Source organism: Typopeltis vanoorti, chromosome 3 (genome assembly GCF_054136105.1).
Source record: "Typopeltis vanoorti isolate ZY-2024b chromosome 3, IOZ_Tvanoo_1.0, whole genome shotgun sequence".
NCBI lineage: Eukaryota > Metazoa > Arthropoda > Arachnida > Uropygi > Thelyphonidae > Typopeltis > Typopeltis vanoorti.
In genome coordinates, this window is record NC_143551.1 from 96,884,157 (window position 1) to 96,899,832 (window position 15,676).

At 37.1% G+C, this 15,676-nt stretch overlaps 1 protein-coding gene across 1 annotated transcript in view; it reads left to right on the plus strand.

Annotated features, from left to right (window-relative positions):
* Positions 1-15,676, plus strand: part of LOC150108407 (reelin-like) — a 920,570-nt gene that overhangs the window by 151,666 nt on the left and 753,228 nt on the right. The gene's annotated exons all lie outside the window — the stretch shown is intronic.

Sequence of the window (15,676 nt, forward strand, 5' to 3'; positions counted from 1 at the left end):
CACAACTAAGTTACTTTTATGTAGAAGCTAATGACTTCACATTAATTGCCTTAGTATCGTATAATGTAAAGATGATCACAACCTTTTTTTGGGTGTGTATAATGACAAGCATTATGGGAAGGGCACTACTCAGACCAGTTTCACACCTTTATTGAGGCATGTTCAGGCAGATGACTAAACAATAAAATTTCCACAATACAATATTATAATGCATTTGGATGTCATATTGCTGGTTTTCAAATCCATGTTTCTTTCTAACCATCCATAAATGGTATTTTAATTCATTAATTACAAAATTCAAAATTCTCTTCCTGTTGCTGACAGGTGGTTAGTATTGTAAAAAGTAACCCCTGTTCTGTTGTAAGTAATCGAATGCCCAACACATTACATAATCTGTTCCAAATGTGCAGGGCAAGAGGTCAGCTGTAGGCATGTTCTACTGTTTCCAATTGGTAATAGATGTCACAGATTGGATCTCCGATGTTAAAGTACCTCCATTTGATGGTATTGACTGGCAGACAGCTATATACACTTCTCCAAGCAAGATCCCTCCTGTTAGGGTACTCTTGGAACCTCATCAAGTTATGAAACGAAATACTGTTGTCTGTAACTAGCTGTGGAACTTCGTGGCGAAAGAGACTGAAGATTTCTTTATACCAAATTTTACTTTTTTTAATTCCAAGGTGTTTTAGCAGTCTTAGAGTTAAACACAGAGTGTTGTAGTATTCAGGAACAATCTCACCTTTTGGACCTGTATAATCATTAACTCCAAACAAGGAAGGATGAAAATCCAAGTAGTACCGGAGAAGGTCTGCACATGTCTCATCAGTCTGCAATATTTTATGGAATTTAGAAGCTGTATTGCTTAAATAACAGAATTTTAATACTGGAAATCCAACTCCATGCTTCTTTGATAGTTGAAGAAATTCCTTTTTAACTTCTTGGTATTGGCTGGACCAAAAAAATTGCAGAGGTTTACTATATAATTGCTTTTCTTCAGCTTCTGTGATGTCTGTAATATTTATTATGTACAACTGAGCAGGAAAGATTATGGTTTTGAGTATGGCTTTAGAAGATGGAGTGTGGCCCTATTTTCCAGCCTTCTAACATTTCAAATTCTTGGACTGGTAATATTGGGTAAGTGGATAAGGGAATTCCAAGTATAATGAGGGGTTCTTTCTTAGGGGTTAGTCCAAAAAAAATGCCTCCAAGATCCCACTTGCCATAAACTTTTAATTTTGTCTTGTCTGCATTAATAATTAATCCACTTCTTTTGCTGAATTTTTCCAAAATACCAAAAAAATATATACAGGTAATCTTCTTTATTTAAATAAATTTCCTAGGCCACCTAGCAAATTTATTTAAATTTGCCAGGTGGCCTGGTGCGTTATCTAAAATTAGTACAATTTTGAAGTCGATATTCTTTTTCTTTATGTAACTTTCTACATGAAGCGTACAAAAACACTTGAAAAACCAATTTTCAAACATGCTAGCTGTAACCTGCTAAAGGGTATTTCCCCTAATATAAATTCGCCACTTATAACTACATGCGCAGTATGGGCAGACAAGAATTTAACAAAGATAAAATTTGATTTTTTAAGTCGCGCAGTGAAAAATATATGAAAATATAAAGGGTTACTACAATTTGTAGAGCATGTTATATCGAAACCGCGTTATAAGAGGGTTACCTGTATATGGAATCATTATCCTTAAAAGTTCCCACTACATCATCGGCATATGCTAATACTTTATTTTCTTTCATAGTTGAAGGAACTGTTATTCCTCACACAGCATGTGTATTGTTGACTTCATGTAAGAAAGGTTCAAGAACCAATGCAAAGAGTAGTGGACTGAGAGGGAAACCTTGCTTGACTCTTTTTTGAATTTTTACCGGGTCTGACAGAATCCCATTAACTAGGAAGCAGGTGGTTGAATTGACATATGTACCTTTGATCACGAATAGCAATTTTTTACCTACACCAATTTGCTGGTGTATGTATAATAGAAAGGATGCCAGACATTATCAAATGCTTGAGTAAGGTCTACTGATAGCTGCCAATGACTGCTTTTTTGTGTTAACTAAGCAGATTAAATTCTACTGCTAGACCTGGTACTCCATACACCTGTGTGCTTTTAATTATGTATCTCATTCCTGCTTTGAGCCTGTGTTATTGATAATGCAGAAAAATATCTTGTAGTCAGTATTAGATAGAGAAATAGGTCTCTAGCTGCTAATTAAAGTGTGATCTCTGTTAGGTTTAGGAATGAGGACAGTATGGCTTTGCTACAAATTCACTTGGTATGTGTCCTGATGAGAGAATGAAATTAAACGGTGTAACTAGAATGGGAAGAATAAAATCCCAGGCCTTGCATTAAAGGTCTGTCCCTAGACGATCAGGTCCTGGGGATTTTCTTGTCTAGCATTCTTTATAGGCTGTGGTAACTTGACCTTCAAAGAGGTTGATCAACCCAGACACTAACGTTGACACTAACCATTGACCATTGACGTTACTGACAGGATGGGTGAAGCACAAGTGCTTTTCATATTCCCCTTTATCTGTAATGAGAGTTATTTGGGAATGGGAGATTTGTGAGCAATTAAGCTCGCCCTCTGAGGGCAGTAGTGTTAGCTATGATCATTTGAGAGAAGAATAGCCTTCGGTCTTTTGTGTTTGTAGTAATCAGTCTCACTGTAATTGACAGCTTGCACGATTAGTGGGTTTGAATGTGAACTTGACTTCACGAAGAATTTTTCTGCAAGATCACGAAGAAGAGAAGAGATGTATGGAGTGCCGGTTTCTCGGTGAATTTCTGATGAACCACGGTGCATCCAGGATCATCCTAAGGCATTTGTTTTGGATTCTGTGTAATTTTGAAATGTTTGATCTTGAAGTGTGACTCCATGCTGGTGAGGCGTAGGTAATGACTGGACGTATTACCATCCGGTAAAGAAGCAATTTATTATGTAGGTTCAATTTGCTCTTGCTGTTGATCAATGGGTAGAGCTGAGCTATGACTTTGGAAGATTTGGAGCAAACGAGATTGATGTGTTTGTTGAAAAGGAGTGTCTTATCCATCAATACCCCAAGATATTTGGTCTCTGAATGCCATGGGATCTTTTGACCAGAGAGCAGGATGTCTTCTTTGTTGCATAACATAACATAACATAACATCATTGGCCAGAAGGGTGAAGCAAGATGCTTTTATTCCCCGTTGTCTGATAAGGAGGATGAATTGAAGGAAAGATTTATGAGCTGAGAGCTCGCCCTGGGGGGCACGGAGATCAGTCATTGTTGCAAGTATTTAGGATGGCTTTTGGCCTCTTGTATTTGAAGAGGTCAGTCTCTTCATAGTCTGCTGCTTGTTTAACTAGATCGTTGGGGTGAGTAGAGATCTTTGAGAAAAATTTTTCTGCTGTAGTTAATAGGAAGGAGTAGATGTAAGGGATGTTCGTATCTCTATGCAGTTGCACGTTCCTTACGAACCACGGTGCGTCCAATATCATGCGTAAACACCTATTTTGCACTCTCTGCAGTCTGAGGATGTTGGAGTTGGATGTGTGGCTCCAGGCTGGAGAGGCATATGTCAACATTGGGCGGATCGTCAACAGGTAGAGGAGCACTTTGATTCTGGTATTCAGTCTACTTTTTCTATTTATTAGAGGGTAAAGTTGTGCAATAGTTTTAGATGCTTTCGTACATAAGGCTTTGGTGTGTGGGTTGAACGTTAATCTTTTGTCCAGAATTACTCCAAGATAATTTGTTTCTGTTTGCCAGGGGATTTTAGTGTTGAAAAGATAAAGGTCCCCCATGGGAGTTGCCATTCTTCTGGTGAAAAGTATTGCTACACTCTTCTGGGGATTCACTTGTAATCTCCATTTGGAGAACCAATGTTCTAGTTGTAGTAGGTTTTCTTGCAACTTTTTAGTGACAAGATGAGGTCGTAGAGATCTGGCAAGAACTGCTGTGTCGTCCGCATAAAGTGCTAAGATGGATGACATTGGGTTGTGCGGGATGTCTGCCATATATATTGAGAATAAGATCGGAGCCAATGGGGAACCTTGAGGAACTCCCGCAGAGATCCGTCGCTGACTTGAAACTGTACCATTTATTTTGACTTGTATGTGTCTGTCCTGGAGGTAAGATTTAATTAGGTGGACGATACTTGATGGTATACCTGCTGAAATGAGTTTGTGTAGCAGTCCCAAGTGCCATATCTTGTCAAAAGCTTTCGCTATGTCAAGGAAGACTGCTCCGGTGTGCTGGTGCCAATTGTATCCGGTGGTGATATACTCAATTATCCTATAAATTTGTTGAGTAGTACTGTGATGTTGTCTGAATCCAAATTGTTCCTTAGGAATGATATTTAACTCATTTACTGAGGCGTGGAGTTTAGAGAGAATGATTTTTTCAGCAATTTTGCCTAAGTTTGAGATTAGGCTGATGGGTCGATAGCTTTCAGGCAGGTGTGGATCTTTACCTGGTTTATGCACTGGGACTACATCTGCGATTTTCCAATAGCTGGGGAAATAGTTAAATCGGAACATGGCGTTGATTATGGTGGTGAGATGTACAACAGCTCTTCGGGGCAGCAGTTTTATTACTCTATTTGTTATTCCATCTGGGCCAGGGGCTTTTTTATTCTTTAGCTTCTTTAGAATTTCATAGATTTCCGCTGGTGAGGTGTTTGGAGGTATGTTGTTGCTGGTATCGGTGACTTTCAGTGCATGTCTGACATGGAGGTGGATTTTATAGACATGTTTGAAATCCAAGTTGTCATATGTAGGGCTACATTGTTTTTCTAGGTTCTTTGCTATCTCTTCAGCTTTTTCTGCGTCCGTGTGTACTAGTCCCGTGTCTGACTTGAGTGGGGGAAGAGATTTGCTTTTGTTTCTGAGACTTCTTAATATGTTCCAGATGGAGTGATCGCCAGGTGATACAGAGGCTAGTTTGGCTTCCCAAGTTTTGTTCCTATAAGCTTTAAGTGCTTCTCTAACTTCATTGTTCAGTTTGTTGAGAATCCCCTTATCCTGAGGTGCACAGGTGTTGTGGTACCTTTTCCTTGCTTTGTTTTTGTTCCTAATTAGATCCATGATGTCTTCTGGGAGTCTGTTTGGCTTAAAAGTGGTTTTGGTAGAGGTGACAACCTTTATGGCTGAGGTGATTTGCTGAGTCAGACGTTTGACAGCATTTTCAATTTCTTTTATGGAGCTGATGTGAGGGACAGGTCCAATATGTTCTGATAGTACTTCTGGAAGTTTTTTCCATAAGATAAAGGAGTGGGGAGGAGGCAGCAGTTGTTCTTGCTTACCCAGCTGGAGCAGGATTGGGTTATGATCAGATGTCAGCTCGTTTAAAGAGACTAGGCTATACTGTAGTTTAATATTTTGTAATATAGCAATATCAAGTATGTCAGCTGTACCATACGTACTGTGATGGGTTGGTTCTGCAGGGCCTGCCACCACTGCATAATTTGAACTGGAGTAGCTAAAGAGTGTGTAGCCATTTCTGTTTGTAGTTTTACTGTTCCATGATGGGTGTTTTGCGTTTAGATCACCGGCAATGATGATTTGATCATTATTGCCTAGGACGGCATCTAGATCTGAATATAATAGATTCTTTGATGGAGGGTTGTAAGCTGCATAAAGTGTTAGTTTCCCAGTTGAAGTAGTGGGTACTACTATTCCTGTGAGCTCTAGATTTTTAGTTGAGGGGCTAGTTACAGAGTGGTGATCGATGTGGTTTTTTATGAAAATGGCGGTGCCTCCTCCTCTGTAGTTTATTCTATCATTTCTGTGGAGAAGGTATCCTCTAACTTTGGGGTTGTCTGCTGGTCTTAAGTGGGATTCGTTTATTAAGATGATGTCTGGGTTATATCTTTGTGCAAACTCTTGGAGTTCCAGAATCTTGTTTTTAAGTCCATTAGCATTCCAAGCAATGATCTGTAGGGATATTTGTTGCATTGAAGTAATACAGAAGTCATATTTTCATATACAAGTAACAAAAAGGTGTCACCCCTTATTATTAAAATACTCTGGATTACTGATAGTTGTTGGAAGTTTTTCCACTTGGTTATATTATAAATTAAAGATACCAAGAAATTATATACTTAGTTTAATCCTTTATCCAAATGTAAGCAAACAAAGTTTGCACCTGAAGTATTTTCAGGACTGGGACAACTTGTATATAGGCTAATAACTTCACATCACTTGCCTTAGTATTCTATAATGCAAAGCAGATATCCTTGCGGACATGTATAATGCTATGCATTATGGGAAAGGTCACTACCCAGACCAGTTTTAACCTTCATTGAGGTCTCATAATGCATAGCATTATGCGTGTCCACAAGGATGTGTGCTTTGCATTATGGGATACCGAGGCAAGCGATGTGAAGTCATTAGCTTCTATATACGAGTTTCCCCAGTCCTGAAAATACTTCAGTTGTAAACTTTGTTTGCTTCCACCTGATAATAATAATAATTTATTATTATTATTATTATTGCACAGGCACCTCCATGGCATCCTAATACTCATCATGGGTGACCCATACTATCAACACAATAGCTCTCCTTGAAACCATTAACAGACAAAGTTCTAATAACTGACTCAAGCAACTCATTCCATTCATCCACCACTCTGCAAGTAAAAAATCTGGTCCTCATACCTTTGCTAACCATACTCTTGTTTTTCCCCCTCTAGCCAAGTGCTGAAATATTTCCCCTGCATCAATCCTATAAAATTACTGAATTGGAGTTAACACTGATCATAGCCTTGCCAGGCCTGTTATATAGTTCTCTTAGACATTCCTTTAATCTTTGTATCTTGTTTTCTGGATTTATAATGACATTCTTATTGTTATCATTTAACTGTTTACTTGTTATTTTCTTTTAGTTATTAAGAAATTTACTTTTGAATATAACTGCAATTTTATTTTCTTTATGTAATTTTTGTACATATAAGCAATTACTTTTGATTTGCCTGTGTTTTTCTTCTCTATTGTTATTTTTTTATTTTGCTTTCTAATCTTTTATATTGTGTAAAACTAGCTAAACAAAAGTCATGGGAAGATTTTGGTAAGAACATAGAAAATAAATATCAAGAAGATGGCAAGATATTCTGGAGGTTGTTGAAAAAAGCTCAGAAATGGAGGAAAAAGTGCTGTAAAAGGAATTAGAGATGATAAAGGTGACATGAAAACTGGAGAAAAAGATATCCTTGAAGTATGGAGTAATTACTTCAAAAAATTGCTAAATGAAACAAGCAGTGATGACAGCACAGTGATAAAAAACACTCAGCAGGGTTGCAGGCAGGAACACATATCCATATTTGAAGTAGAAAAAGCCATCAAAGGCCTGAAATGTGGAAAAGCAGCAGGAATAGATGATATTCGACCAGAAATGCTCAAGTATGGAAGTATAAAAGTCTTACAGTTGCTGCACTGCATAGTTCAGAAGGCCTTGACAGAGGGTACGAATTCCAGATGATTGCAGTAGAGGTCTCATAGTACCACATATATAAAAAGGGAAATAAAACCATATGTGAGAATTACAGAGGTATTTTTCTGCTGAGTGTTCCTGGTAAGATTTACATAAGTATACTTGAGAAATGGTTGAGAAGGATTGCGAAAGAAAAGCTTGGTGAAGAACAGGCTTGATTAACGCCAAATAAAGGCTGTCAGGATCAGATTTTCACTTTACGACAAATAGTCGAGAAAGCATGGGAATATAACAAAGATCTGTATTTAAGTTTTGTAGATTGGAAAAGGCATATGACAAGGTACCAAAAGAGAAGCTATTCAAAACGCTACAGTTATATGGTGTCAATGGGGCAATATATCAAGCAATACTCAGTCTTTATTCGAGTTGTAGGCCAGCAGTTAGAATTGAAGGAAGTACAGGAAGATGGTTTAATGTTAAATCTGGTGTGAGACAAGGATGTACATTATCCCCTCTGTTATTCATTATCTATATGGATCACATTATGAAGGAAAGTGGTATTAAACCTAATATCAAAATTGGAGATGTTAATGTCAGCTCTTTGCTTTATGCAGATGATGTTATACTTCTAAATAAATCTGCTACAAGTCTGCAAGATTCTCTGACTAAATTGAAAAGCTGTTGTAATAGATATGGTATGAAGGTCAGCAATAAAAAGACAAAGACAATGAAAATAGGCAGAATCATTGAAAATGTCAACTGTGTTGTGAATGGAGAACCTGTGGAACAAGTAAAACATTTCAGCTATTTAGGCACGATTTTTACTGAAGATGGTAAATTAAATATAGAAATAGACAACAGAATCAGCAAAGCTGGTATGGTGGGAAGTCAATTGAATAAATTCATATGGAATAAGAGAGAAATTAGTCTGAACACTAAATTAGCTGTATACAAGACAGTGTTCAAACCAATTTTAACTTATGGATCTGAGAGCTGGGTCAGAAGTAAAACACTTGACCAAAGACTAGAGACCACAGATATGAGAGTCCTGAGAAAGATTATAGGCGTGAACAGATGGCATCAATGGCAGTGTCATATTAAAAACGAGGATATTAGGAAAGAACTTGACATTGTCAGCAACCAGGAATGCGTTAGCAGAGCTAATCTCAGGTGGTATGGTCACTTAAACAGAATAGGCGAAGGAAGATTAGCAAAACAAGTGTTCTCTGCCAGGTTGGCAGCAAAATGACCCAGAGGAAGACCAAGATATAGGTGGATTGATACGGTACAAAGTGCTTTAGACGATAGAAATATAAGATCTGATAATGTTGGAGTGTTGACAAGTAACAGACTGATTTGGAGGAAAATTGTAGATAGGAAATTAATAATGATGTAATTTTTTTCATGTAGTACTATCATATCCTGTACACCCCTTGAGGGTACATGGCAGGAATTTGATGATGATGATGATGAACAATCCAACCCTTTGGTCAAGAATGAAAACATAATGGAGTAAGGAGTAAACAAAGGCAAAAGTGAATGCAAGAAACAATATACTAAGAAAGCTTACCTCCTCCAAATGGGGTGCAGATCCTAGCACACTGAAATCTTCTGCCTTGGCCCTTTGCTATTCTTCTGCTGAATATGCCTTCCCAGTATGGTCCAGATTCTGCCATGCTGAAAAACTTGACCCAGCATTGAATGAAAGCTGTCGGTTAATTATAGGCTGCTTGAAACCAACACCACTAAAAGACCTGTATACTTTGGCTGGTATTGTACCCCCTTCAATTCGAAGATCTGCATTCTCAGCTGACGAAGGAAGAAGCAGACAAATGAATGATGAACGCCACCCACTATTTGGCCAGACCGCTGTGCCCCAAAGACTAAGATTCTGACATAGCTTCCTGGCAACTGTTGAACCACCTAAAAACCTCCCAGAAACAAGACTTCAATAATGGCTTGCACGATATCCTGAAAATAATACTGGTATTCCAACAGCAGAACATCTTCCAAGTGGTGCCCACTTGGAGTGGAATACTTGGAAAAGCCTCAACAGACTGCAAACGACAGGACACTGCAAACAAAACCTCATCAAATGGGGATACCTCACTGGCCCAGATAATTGTGAGTGCGGGACAACTCCGTACATGGAACACCTTCTTTTTTGTCTCCTTCTTCAATCACCTTGCACAAAAGAGGACCTTATATCCTGCACAGAAAGAGCAGTTGATTGTGCAAGATACTGGAGTAACATCTGACCATATTTATTGTATATAAGTTATGAATAGTTTCCTCTTTTTCATATTTAATTATTATTCCCAGTATAATTCACCTACCAAATTTAAGCTGTTCTCATTTGTAATGTATCCTAATTTGTTGTAAATAACATTGTACCACTTACTACTGTACCACTTGTGTTTGGATACAAAATAAATAAAAAACTCACTAAATGGAACATTCATAAAAGATTACATGCTGAACTACAAAGTAGGAAATTATGACCAGCTGAGGGGGGCATACTAGTCGGTGCATGATATCAGTTATTGGATGGGAAGGATATCATGTGTGGGAAGTATTTAAAAAATACTTAAATGATGCGATATCAGAATGTGTCCCTAGAGTTCGAAGAATAAATAGAGTAGGAGTGAAATGGATGTGTAATCTAATTAAGCAAGAGATTCGTAAGAAAAAGATGATGTGGATGGAATATCGTGTGCATAAGGATGATGTCAGTTATGATAATTATTAGCAGCAAGCCAGATGTGTCACAAGTGTTGTGCAGAAAGCTAAGTGCTGAGTATGAAAGGAAACTGGCTCTACAAGTTAAGGACAACCCAAAAGAATTCTATCATTATTCTGCAAATAAAAGAAAGAATAAATTTGAAAGAATAACTGTGCTGAATGCAGATAGTATGTGGGGGTGAATGATGGAGAAGTGATTGTTCAAATAATGAGCAGCTATTTTGCTAAAAGCTATCAACCTGGTATATGCAACATTGAACATTGAACTAACTACTATCTCTTCAGTGTATGAGAAAACTCATGTGGATGTAGAGCTGTTGCACAAACTGAATAAGAATTCTGCAATAGGAACTGATGCGATATCAGCACGCATGCTAGTTCAGCTGAACTGGCTATTCCCTTGACCAGGCTATATAATTTGAGTCTGAGAACAGGGCAGATTCCACAGGAGTGGAAAGAATGTATGGTAATCCCATTGCACATGGATTGTGCAAAGACCGATGTATCCAACTATAGACCAATCAGTATCTCAGGAGTGGTGGTGAAGATTTTGAAAAGGTTGGTTAGGTCTTGCATCCAGAAATGGGTTGATTGAGAATCTCTACTTTGCAATGAACAGCATGAGTTTACTAAGGGAAGGTCATGTTTTAGCAACTTGCTCACATTCAATAATAGTGTTACCACTGAGTTAGACAAGGAGAATGGATACACCATGATACTTTTGGATTTTGTTAAGGCTTTTGACAGAATACAGCATGGAATACTGTTGCATAAATTGGATAACATGGATTATAAACTACTAGCATGGATAAGAGGATGTCAAAAATGTGGTATTTGGGGAGAGGGGGGGGGGGGGCTCAAGGATCAGTTCTTGGTCCATTCTTATTCAATCTATACATTAATGACATTATGAAGGATTTGACATGTGACATACAGCTATTTGCTGATGATGCAAAGATAGGTAGGTTAATCAGGGATGCTGCTGATATGCAGTACTTGCACAATGATTTGAATAGGCTGGAATTGTGGACATGGGAAAATGGATGTCAGTTCAATGTTAATAAACGTACAGTCATGCACTTTGGTGTGATTAGATATCCAATGTCATATTATATTTGGGATTATGCTTGAAGAAAATGATGAAGTAGGAATCTTGGAGTTTTTGTAAACAGGAAGTTGAAGTTCAAGCATCATATAACAAATATTGTAAATACAAATCAGAGAATAATGTCAATGCTGAAACGAACCTTGACATGTAAAGACATGGAAGTCATTTGGACTCTTTACAAGGCTTTGAGAAGACCTCACTTGGATTATTTGTCTGCAGATCTGGTCTCTTGGTTTCTGTGGTGATTCTGATACAATCAAAAAAGTGCAAAGGAGAGTGTCAACAATGACACTCCCCTTTGCACTCTGCGGAATACAGTATATGAAGATTATGAATTGAGAATTTGTAAGCTGTAGACACTAGCAATCAGAAGAAAGCAGGGTAATATGATTAAGACTTACAAACTTCTGAAAGGGTTATACAGAATTTCAGTAGATGGAATTTTTCATTTAATGGAGAGTGGGGAAAGGATGTCAGAGCATCCATAGAAGTTGAGAATGAATACTATCAAGAAGGGGGGGGGGGGGTTAGGGCAAGATTTCTCTCTCATATAGTAGTGCATGATTATGATTGGAATGGATTACTGTTGGGTGGTGCGTGTGCAAGTAGCATGAATGAATTGAAGAACAGGTATGAATTTGCAACACGCTGTGAATAGTAGGGCCTCCCTTAATAGGTCCCTGGGTCCCTGGAGGTCTCTCTCTTAATAATAATAATAATAATAATAATAATAATGACTGCAGCAGAAAAATACATCAGAAAAACAAAGAGCAAATTTAAAAATGATAGATCACAGAAGCGATACTAGAACTAATGGATAAAAAAAGAATCTAGAAAAATAACCCTAATGGAAAATGAAGAATATAAAAGATCATCATCAAATTCCTGCCATGTACCCTCAAGGGGTGTACAGGATATGATAACACTACATGAAAAATTTACATAATTACTAACTTCCTATCTACAATTTTCCTCTAAATCAGTCTGTTACCTGTCAAGATCATCCAACATCATCAGATCTTATATTTCTATCTTCTAAGGCACTTTTTACCATATCAATCCATCTATATCTTGGTCTTCCTCTGGGTCTTTTTCCTGCAAATCTGGCAGAGAACACTTGTTTTACTAATCTTTCCTCTACCATTCTGTTTAAGTGACCATACATATCACCCGAGATTAGCTCTGCTAACGCATGCCTAGATGGTGACGATGTTAAGTTCTTTCCTAATATATCCTCGTTTTTAATATGATATTGCCATTGAGGTCATCTGTTCATGCCTCTAATCTTTCTCAGGACTCTCATATCTGTGGTCTCTAGTCTTTGGTCAAGTGTTTTACTTCTGATCCAGCTCTCAGATCCATAAGTTAAAATTGGTTTGAGCACTGTCTTGTATACAGCTAATTTCATGTTTTGACTAATTTCTCTCTTATTCCATACAAATTTATTAAATTGACTTCCTAACATACCAGCTTTGTTGATTCTGTTGTCTATTTCCATATTTGATTTACTATCTTCACTAAAAATCATGCCTAAGTAGCTGAAATGTTTTACTTGTTCTATAGGTTCTCCATTCACAATGCATTTGATATTTTTATTGTCTTTATCTTGTTATAGCTGACCTTCATACCATATCTATTACAACAGTTATTCAATTTAGTCAGGGAATCCTGCAGACTTCTAGCAGATTTATTTAGAAGTATAGCATCATCTGCATAAAGCAAAAAGCTGGCATTAACATCTCCAATTTTGAAAAAGGAATCATTGGTGATAAAGGTGATATGAGAACCGAAGATAAACAAGTGGATGTGGAGTGAAATGAAGAGATTGTAGTATGTATTACAGAGTGAAGAAGACAGAAATGAAAGATATTGGTATGAAAGAGGTAACAAAAGACTCTCAAGTGGTGTGATATGGGAATTTGTTTATTAGAGATGTAGTGAACAAGAAGATTCACAAGGTTTGTTTTCTGTGAGGTAAAATGATTAGAATGTTTGAGATGTCAGATATGAGGAGTAAGTGAGCAAAAGAGTTGGAAATGGTTGTATGAACAAATGACTTGCTTGGGAACAAGGAGCATGTGAGACTAGATATCAAGAGATTGTTGAGAAAGATAGAACATAATAATGTGATAGGCAAGGTAGTCAATGTGTTGTCCAGGTATGACAGTGCTGAGATTTAAAATTTATTTTCAGTGGTGACGATCTCTATCCAGATGAAATGGACAATGAAATGGAAGAGTACTGTGAGCTTTATTTGCAGGATAGTAAAATGAGGCATTAAGATCTCTGTGCATGATCATTGAATAGTTACATCTTTAACTGAAACCCTCCTCTGACACTGTAATCAGATCTGACACTTTTGACCTCGAGTTCTTTCTGTCACATGTTGCTTGAGGAAGTTGTCTCACAACAGCTCAATAAATTCAGTTTCATTCTTCTTGTGCAATTTCAAATTTCATAGCTACCCAATCAATGTTCCAATGTTCGGATAATTAATCCCCCATTATGATTACTCTTTTCACACACATCATATTTATTTGTTGATGCATTTCTTCGTCGCTAGCAACCAATCCACCAGGTCTGAAATAACACTCTACTATGTATTTAATCTTGTTAGACTCCTCCTCACCCCCAGATAGCTTCAAACTCATTGCCACATGAAAAATTGTTACTAGTATTGCAGTCATAGGTTTCAACTCTAACTGGATTCAAGACATTTGATATCATTAGCAGCATGCCCCTCATCTTCTATCCTGTCTATCCTTCCTAAAAATACTTTACTATTTGCACTTGATACCAGTTAGTATGTCTGCTTTTGATACCCAATTCTTGGTAATGCTTACAATAAGAGGTCCCAATATTTTAACCTCGGCAAAAAACTCTACTCCTTTGTGTCTGATACCCCTAGCATTCACGTGCAGACATAATAAATTACCTGCATGCTCTTTAGCATACATCTGTCATCTGCATGACACAGTTCGATAACTTGCAGATCTCTATTCTTATCTAGTTTCTTACTTATGCAGACATCATTACACATGTTGATAGGTCCGACCCAGAAGAACACAGAATCAATCTCGCTTCATAATCATTTCCATAATAATAACCATTCCCATCATCATTAACACAGTTACCTAACATTGTCACTCAGTGGTGTAGCTAGAGCTTTTGCTGCCTGGGTTGGTCCCTGAGTTTGCCACCCCTCTCAATACACACCAAAATTACTACAAAAAGTCAAAACAACATATAGGGAAATAAATCAAAACACTACGTTTATTTTTGGAAGTGAAACTTTAATTTCAACATTCTATAATGTATTTTTCTTGCTTTTCTGTTAGCAAAATCGTCGATGACATTGGCAAAGTCTATTTCATAGTAATGTAGGTAATTCTTAATCAATTTTATTTAGAAAAACTCCTCTCACAACTAGCAATACTTAAAGCAATTGTCAGGAAAATTCGCAGTAGTATTACAATATTTGGAAATGAGTTCTCAAGACTGTATTTTAGAATTAACTGCAAAAGTTCAAAAAGGTTTAAGGTGCTGTCCCCCCCCCCCCTCACGTTTCTGTTGTCACTCTTACACACAGATTCTCCCAATTTCTCCCCTCAGAATTCAGATTTTCTGACTCTCTGTGATAGGTCTTATATCAGTTAATAATTTTTCTAGACTCCTGATGCCAAATGTATTCAAGTGTAGACTGTATCTCTTATACAAATCCAATCTTCCATGAAACTCACTCCACACATCTATAATCTTGCATCCATTCCTTCTGTACAGCTTAATCATCGAATAATTTGCCACCATAGCCCTTTTTCTATTCATTTTTATCATATTGATGTAATATATACTTACTATTTTCACTTTCACACTTTTCATGCTTGTCTCATCCAACAACCCTTTCATGTCTCCTCTCACACTAAAAGATAATCAGTAATAATATTGTTTCTTTTATCTTGATCTATTTGTTATGGTCTTCTTTCTTTTCAGTATACAGGTATCCCTCGATTAACATGGTTAATTAATTCCTCAATGTTGCTGCATATATCAAAATCGCGTTAATCAAATATAATAATCAAATATATAAAAAGTACAATTCTTCCATGTTCGATTACTGTATTAATAGTTCGTTTTATATAGTACTCTTTTAGGAAAGATAAAAAATGAATGCAGAGTAAATGTTTAATAAATACTTGTACCTTCATTAGTTACTGCAATTTTTTTATCAAAAGAAGTTATCAAGAGTCGTTTGAACAGTTTTATTTTTTTTTCTTATAGCATAAATTCTACAATAACAAGCAAAATGACACTCCAGACCTCAGCAAACAAGCATTCTTCGATTAACATCTGGATCCATATCCGTTATTTGCTGCTTAAGCAATTCTAAATTG